This window comes from Podarcis liolepis, assembly GCF_965112155.1.
Source record: "Podarcis liolepis genome assembly, chromosome: 7".
Taxonomy (NCBI): domain Eukaryota; kingdom Metazoa; phylum Chordata; class Lepidosauria; order Squamata; family Lacertidae; genus Podarcis; species Podarcis liolepis.
The window spans coordinates 37,015,372-37,023,569 of record NC_139561.1 but is presented as its reverse complement, the minus strand read 5'-3'; the positions used below and the strand labels follow the sequence as shown (position 1 = coordinate 37,023,569).

Below are 8,198 nucleotides of genomic sequence, written 5' to 3'. Positions count from 1 at the left end.
TGAAGGGCAGTGTAAAATTTTTATAAACAAATAAAAATAATGCAAGTAACCAAAGCATGAATTACTGTGGCCAGAATGTAAATATGTACATATACAAGCACCCCCACCCAGTCTCATTTCTCCCACAGGAGATGTCTATGTTCCCTAAAATGATATTAATAAAAATATTTTTTCTTATACTGTATTTATATTATTAATGCATTATTTCTGAGTAGTAGCCGCACCAGCAGGATTTCCTGAGCCTCTCTTGCCAAGTCCTTTGCCCCGCCCACTCCCCCCCCCCGCAAAAAAATGGGGCGGGCAAAAGTCTTCCCCTTTTTCAACTCTCCCCCGCTGCCAACCACCCACTGACTCCACCGCTCACCCTGCCTTCTGACCAATCAGCGAGCGGGTGACAAATATGCAAATACAACCTCCCTCCTCTCTTACCTTATACCACCCGTAACCAACCACCACCTCCCAACCGCCAACAGACATACACGCGAGCCATCCTCCCCCGAAAAAAGAATAAGAATAAGAATTAAGTGTCCCCTCCCCGGGTTGGCTGGGGTCGCGGAGCAGGCGGTTGGCGGCGCGCGCGCGGCTTCCCTCTCCCTCTCTGCCCCTGTCACTTCCCCTAGTGAGAGGGAAGGCGCGCGCGAACTAGAGAGAGAGAGAGAGTCCGTGAGGAGAGAGAGGGAGGGAGGGAGGGGGAGCGGGAGGCGAGGGCGGCTCCGCCAATAGGCTATTGGCGGGCGACGACGAGAAAGGGAAAGGGGAGGGGACGGGGGAGTCTCGGGGTGAGCAGGGAGAGGGCGGGGGCAGGGAGCGAATCACGCCGCGTCGCGCCCCGCCCCCCTTTCCCCTCAGCCACCGCCGCCGCCGCGCCACCTCCTTGCCTCAGGCAGGGCCTTTGCCAGCCTGCCAGCCACCCGCCCTCCTCCTCAGGCTCAGCCACCGCCACCGGGTAAGCGCTTCCTTCTCTTGCCCTCCCTCAGGCAAGGAGGCGCTGAGGGAAGGAGAAAGCCCGGGAAAAATTAGGCGGGGTGGGTGGTGGTGGTGGGGTGGGGTGGGGTGGGGAGAGAAATGGGGGGATTCCCTGAGGAAGAGGGGAGTGGCCGCCTCCTCGCCCACTGCTGCCGCCGCCGTCGCCTTCTCCCTTGTGCCACCCTTAACCACATGGAGGAGGAGGAGGACCGCGAGTCCTCTCAGGCGGTGGCCGCCGCCGGGGTCGAGCTGTCAAGCCGAGGCGGGCGTGGGGCATCGCCTCAGACGCCACCTCTTCCACACACGCGCGCGCGCAAAAGGGAGAGAGAGGGCGAGGGAGGCTGCCCTGGCGGGCTTGGTGAGTACGTGAGAAGCCGAGGCCCTGCCGTGCCTTGCCCTTCCGACACCCCTCATCCATCTCCAGGGACCGACGCGGCCAGCCTGAGCCCTCTTGCTGCTCCCACTCTGCGTTCACACGAGGAGGAGGAAAGGCGCAGCTTGGGCCTTGCTGCTGCTGCTGCCGCCGCCGCCGCCTCTCTGTCACACCTTCTCTAGCTGTCTTTCCCTCGCTCTCTCTTCCACCTCTTTCTTTCCCCGCGCCCTTTCTTTGCTCTTCCCTCCTACCAACCCCCTTCTGCCTTCAGTGCTTTCTTCCTTCACCAGTTTTTAGCCCAAGACTGTTTAGGGAAGGAAGTCCTTTTACTTGTTGGAAGTGGGGGGGGGGGGGAATTAATGAGCAATGATTGCAACCCTCTTATGCCACACAGACACGCCATGCTCTCCATTCTTTGAGTTATCCCTGGCTTTACCTCCATATATATATAGTCAGGTGTATATTGCCTAAGCATACCTATATAGTGCTATTATAGCAGTATCCCTCTGAATACCAGTTGCTGGGGATTAGGAGCTGGAAAATGTTATTGCCCTTATGTGCTGCTTGTGGGCTTCCTGTGGCCACCATGAGAACAGAGTGCTGGACTAGATGCAAGGCTAAATAAGGCCTCCGGTCTGTTCCATCAGGGCACTTCTTACCAGTGCATAGGGTAGTAATGACAAAATAAAAATATCCAGTTGCACCTTAGAGACCAATTGGAAGGATTTTTAAAATTTTGTTTCGACTACAGCTACCTACCTGTAACTAGGGTAGTAATGAGCACAGATCACCACTCACCCAATATATATATATATGTGTGTGTGTGTGTGTGTACACACAGGGGGTGTAAATGGTGGGCATGTGCTTCACATCAAATTTGGTGAGGTGCTTTTTTTCCTGAAGTGGGTGTCACAGAACGTCCAAGTTAAAAGGTAGAATGCCACTAAATCACAGCTGCTGGGAGGGAGAGAGGGCTGTTACTTTAATGCCCTGTTTGTGGACCTCTTGGAGGAATCTGATTAGCCACTGGGAAACAGGTGCTGATCTAGATGGGCTACTTTAATGTTTCTGCAGGGATGTGTTTTGCATGGTGAGGAGGTCATTAGGGTGGTTTGAAGTAGCTTTTTAATCACCACCCCACTTTCCAACAGGTTTGAGAGCAAGGTATACTTCTCTGTTGGCCTTGGATGTAGTTGGCTGCCTGCTACATTGGTTGGCAAACATTGTCCACTGGTTATATCTCTGGATCAGAAAGTCATATATGCATTTTACATACTCTCACATGGTCTTTGGTGCCGCCTTCTACTACTGATAAATTGGCAACTCTTCTCCATAAAATGTATTTACTATCTTCTGCTTGTCAGGAACTGGTTGTCACCTGGTACTCCAGTCTCTAACACAAGACCCACTTCCAAGAACCCATGCACTCAAGAGGAGGGGCTGACTGATAAAGGGGCAGAGCTCATGCTTAAGGGTTGAAGCCATGCACTCCAGGAGGAAATGGAATGTTAAGGAAAATGCTGTGTTTAAGGTGTGCTTTTTCTTGTGCTTTTGAATCCTCTGCCACCAAGCAGCTTCACTTTACACATTGTGCTCCATGACCTGTTCAAATCAAATTTTATTAAACGGTCACAGACCAGATTAACCATGACCTGTTCACCTACCTTCTTCCTTGCCAACCCAGCACTTTGATGTCATTGTACAAAGGAGGAGACAAGCACCTGGAGAGCCTCTGTCCAGTCCTGGTGGGATATGCAGCTATTGCTACCCCCATTCTCCTGTCTCTCATGACTTGGAGCCAAGCATAGGGATATGGAGATACAGCCTCAGAACAAATGGGAAGAGCCCTCTGGGCATGTACATTGTGCCACACTCAGGCTTGCACTGTGTGAAGGGACAGTAGAGCTGCAGAGGGAGACACAGCTACCAAATATACCCATGGAGTTACATTTTAGCTTAAAAGTGGTCACTCTCTCTTACGTCTCTTTTCCTTCTGAGTGTGTGCTGTTCCACCCACTGTATTCTCCCTGCAGACAAATAATTGAAGGAGGAACAGCTTTTCAGTAGTGCATGCTCCAAGCAGGAGGAGGCTGCTTCTCTTCACAAAACAAAACAGCAGTGGCATCTCTGCCAGGACCATCCTGAGATTGGACCTCCAGCCCTGAGCCACCTGTTGAGGGCCAGTGTGCTATTGTAATAGAAAGGTGGTCAAAAGGTGGAAAAGTTACTTACAGCTTGCTGGAAAGTTGGGATAAATGCATGTTGATTTCAGTTGGGGGGGGGGGGACAGAAGTGTAGAAATTTAGTATTGGATCACAATGTAGCAAAGTAGGGTTGAGACCAGTGTGCTTTGGAATGTTAACAAAAAGTTAGAAGAAACTTCTCAGAATGAAAGTAGCAGCCCCAGTGCTCATTTTTATTTTGAGAATTGTACTGGAATTGCTTTAGCACTAGATGGTAGAAGTAGTGCAAGTAAATGAGTGCATAATAACTTTTGGCTAAAATCGTGTAAAAAACATGTTAATTTATATATTCTTTAACAGTGCTTTACCATATTTTTAGTGAATATGACCATAGTCTGATAAGATTGGATCATTATTTTTACAGATGAGGAAAGCCAGTGTAACCTGGCATTTCTGAACTGAAATTTGAATTCAGGCCTGGGTGCAGCACACTGCTCCATGAATCATCTAATCAGATAAAAAGTTGAGGGAGTATGTGGGAGTAAAGAGTAATAACATATTGTAAACTGTTTGGATGGCACTGTCTTCTGCTAATGAGGAAGCAGGGATAATGAAGTTGCTTATGCCATTTGATAAAGGTCTGTTATGTAGACCAAATAAAAGGATGAGGTATATACTCTTCATCATATAGACATTTCTGTTGATGGAGGTTATTTAATTGGAGTAATGTAGGGATTCCAGACTGTAATCCTCATGTGCTAGATACTGACAAAATTTAAAGGGCTTGGAATGTGAGTGGTTTTCCATCAGTAGCATTAGTGTAGTGAAAGTAAAAGTAGTTGGCTGGTATCTATTGGCCAATATTTGAAAAGTCTGAAAGTTGATTGTCCTTGAGAAAGGTTGGTGAATATTGAATAAATTTTCTAGAGGTTCAAAATCCAGGGCAGTCATGTTTATCTTTCCCAAGAACTTTCTTGTATTGCTGCTTTGTAGCTCCACCTGTTGCCTCATGTCTTTTTCTTAATTATTTTAGGTTATAGGGTTTACGGACAGTTAAACATTGATATTTCTGACACTATGTCTTGTGTGTTTTCTTTAAGCGGTAGATTAAACTTTTGCATGTGGTTACAATACCACAAATAATATCTCATCCATCCATAGGAACATCTTATCCAGAAGAGGGACTGGAATTTTCCTTCTGGTCAGCATGTAGCTGCTTCCAATAATAACCACATTGATACTGATATTCTTTCTCATTTTAAATATGTGGAAAGTACAGAAATGATCATTCTCATGAAATTAATAGGGAATGAAAATACACATTGACAAAACTCTGTTTAGAAACTTAGTTTGTGACTATTGGCATGCCATTTGTATTGATATCTCATAAATGAAAGAACTATCAGTAGTGTATATTGCATGTTGTTACATTAATGCTTGGTATAGAAAGGAAAACTAGACAGATTCACACATTTTTGAAATATATATTGTGTTCAGTAGCTTTTTTGTACACAATAGTGTAATAGACTGTTTTATTGCTATTAATCAACATAGAAGTGAGACCTTGCAACTAAAGGGCCTCCCTGTGCTATAAGAGGAGTTCTTCTGTTCAGTGTGCCATTGAACCTCAAATAGGAACCTTGTAGTTCAGGTCTCTCAAGGGTGGATGATTTTCTTTCAGTCAAACCTCAGCATTTCATTGCTATATAGGTGGTAGGGTTTTGTAGAGTGGAAAAGGGAATACATGTCATTTCCCTATTTCCTGCCCTCTCCAAGATACCTGCAATAAGCTGTCAGGGGCTTGAGCAGGCCTGGAAGTTCCATCTGCAGACAAGGAACTGACTTACTCTAGTATTTCTAATACAGTGGTACCTCGGGTTACATAGGCTTCAGATTACAGACTCCACTAACCCAGAAATATTACTTCGGGTTAAGAACTTTGCTTCAGGATGAGAACAGAAATCATGCAGCGGCAGCTCAGCAGCAGCTGGAGGCCCCATTAGCTAAAGTGGTACTTCAGGTTAAGAACAGTTTCAGTTTAAGAACGGACCTCCAGAATGAATTAACTCTTAACCCAAGGTACCACTGTATATATAGGCCAAGCTATCATCAACATACTGTACCTGAAAGCTCATGGGTTCTTGTTGGTCAGGTTTGGGTAGTTGTTGTTGATTTAAAACATTATTTTAATTTATATTTGCAAATTTGCAACGGGAGCTCACCCTGTCGTGGGGATTCAAACCGCCAACCTTCTGATCCGCAGAAGAGGCTCAGTGGTTTAGACCACAGCACTAATTGGAAGGGGAAGGCTATTGCTTGAACTCAGAGTTTGTAGAATAATTATTTTTCTGATACCTGAAAAAATTGAAGAAATAAAACTTGATATAAGGAGTACTGTATTTCTGTGATGTAATTATGTTTAGGTTCAAGTCTTAGGATTGCACCCTTAGGGAATCTGCCCCTTGATGTAAGGGTTCTTAATAAAAGTCTGCTCATGTTTTATAAAGTAAGTAGCACACTGCACATGCTATTTTAAATACACAAAATTTCAATTGCTTTCCTTTCATTGCTTGTTATGAAATACTTCCATCTCTATATCCCTGTTTTTTAAGAAAACATATCTGTTGTTTAGACCTTGGGTCAGATTGTATAGAAGACAGATGAGTGCCAACAATTTCTCAGTCTCTTAGGAGTTGGATTGCATTATGTTTTCCTCTTTTTAAAAAAGCTTTTTTCCCCTCAAGTGACAGATGTTTGAATACAATAATTCTGAGTGATTTCTTAAGGGTTTATCAACTGCCTTGGTTTTGGAATCAAAGTTGGAGTGTAGAGCCTGCCATTTCCCCCCATCCAGGAGTCAGATTAAAATCTCCCCTGACTTTCCACAACAGAAGCCTAAATTTTCTGTTGGTGGCAGTAATTCTAGGATACTTTGCTAATGGTCAGTTCATGTGCACTTGAAAAAATACTTGGTAGGTGGAAATAATTTGAACCATTGGAAACATTTACCTAGCATTCTTATTGTGTGTTAGAATATTAGTCTCCAACTTGTTTAGCTTTTCTGTAGCTAATTTTGCATTGGGGGTAACATTCATGCTGAAGAACCAGTACTCACTGGCTTAAAATGTAAATTGTAACTAATTATACCATAAGCAACATGTTAAATAAATGCATCTCCTATTCCACTTGGAAACTTTACATTTAAGTGTGGTAAGAAAATGATTTTATAGCCTGTATGTAATTAGCATGTAGTATATAATGAGTGAATGTGTCTGGTTTGGAAGTAACAGGGAGGAAACATACATGAGGAATAGCTCAGTTGGTAGAGTGTGAATCTCAGTGTCATGGGTTCAAGCCCCACATTGGGAGAAAATTCTTGCATTGCAGGGGGTTGAATTAGATGATCCTCATGGTCCCAAGGTCTAGGATTCTATATCTAAATGATTTAAAACTCAAATGGATTACAGGGCTAAACTGCCCATGCAGCAGATGCCATGAGGGCCAATTATAATTTCCCCCAAATATTCCAATTGTAAAATCATCATCAGTGATTCATTTTATTCCACAATAAATTGAATATTGACATGTTCCTCCCCCCCCCAATAATTTGGGAAAAGTTGACTAGGAAAAAATGTAGACTCTCTTACTGTTTATCTTAACTGCCAGATAAGTAGAATGTGAGTGAATCAGGAAGAATGTTTCTTTGCTACAACAGCTTCCAAACTGGCACAGTGAAAGGTGATGGGATGGGCCTTTTGCTGTCACATGACAACAGGAGGGCTAGCTCTGGGTCCAACAGATTTTGCACTTGGCCAGGTCCACCTCTCTGCTCTGGAGGATACCTCTATCTGCCAGCAGAAGCTTCCCACTAGCCAGGTGCACTGGAGCATTCTGATAGAGCTGCACAGAGGGGAATCTCCACCTCATTCAAACCCCATTCAGCATGGTAGATCTAGGGTTTAGAATGCTAAGTAAGAACCTTCCAAAATTACTAGAAAATAAAAGTTTGTATGAAAACTTTTAGCCACAACTTGTGGAAATAAAGGAAGAATAGCTGGCTCTTAACGTTTTAGAACACCATATGTAGACAACTTTACAAGCCTTTCTGTTTTATTCTGGAAATGCTACAAACAATATTTCATGCAGTAACAAATAAGGTAACAATATTTCTTTTTCAGTAAGCTTACAAGTATAATGTTATAGAAACCCTTGTCTTGGTTTCTGAAAAACTTATATATATCATTTAAGAAAAGACCTTCTGGGTCAGATCACTGGTCAGTTTGTTTCTACTTGTAGCTGTAGCCTTAGATAAAGTTTCTAACAGTGCAAGACTCTTTGAATATTTTTATCTCAACTGACGGCTAATGTTGGAGTCATTGAGGTTCATTTCATCAGTTAATTTCTTATAGTTTTAAATATCTTAAATATAATGTTGTCAATATGTCAGCAGAGTGAGTCTCACATTCCTGTATTTTCCACTGGGGGTGGAAATAGAAGTAATGTTGATTTACAAAACTGCCTTGGGAGTCAGAAACCTTACAAAATTTGGTTGAAAAAATAATAATTATAAAAATACTACCAATATAATAATTAAACTTAATAAAACAGTAAAAAAAAGCCTATATCCAGTTGTTATTTATTAAAAGCTTGAACCAATAAAAAACAGTTAAGCAAAG

The 8,198-nt window shown here is 43.5% G+C and overlaps 1 protein-coding gene across 14 annotated transcripts in view; it reads left to right on the top strand.

The window, feature by feature from the left end:
• Positions 1 to 838: 838 nt before the first annotated feature.
• The window catches only part of CHD9 (chromodomain helicase DNA binding protein 9), a 74,665-nt gene continuing 67,305 nt past the window's right edge, over positions 839 to 8,198 (top strand). For 12 of the 14 annotated variants that reach the window (XM_083513437.1, XM_083513438.1, XM_083513454.1 and 9 more), the window contains exon 1: positions 839 to 946. The gene's annotated coding sequence lies outside the window, so the exon portion shown is untranslated. Of the gene's footprint in view, positions 947 to 2,703; positions 2,871 to 8,198 lie in introns of all 14 variants that reach the window. The other 2 variants (XM_083513446.1, XM_083513443.1) reach the window with 2 other exon arrangements.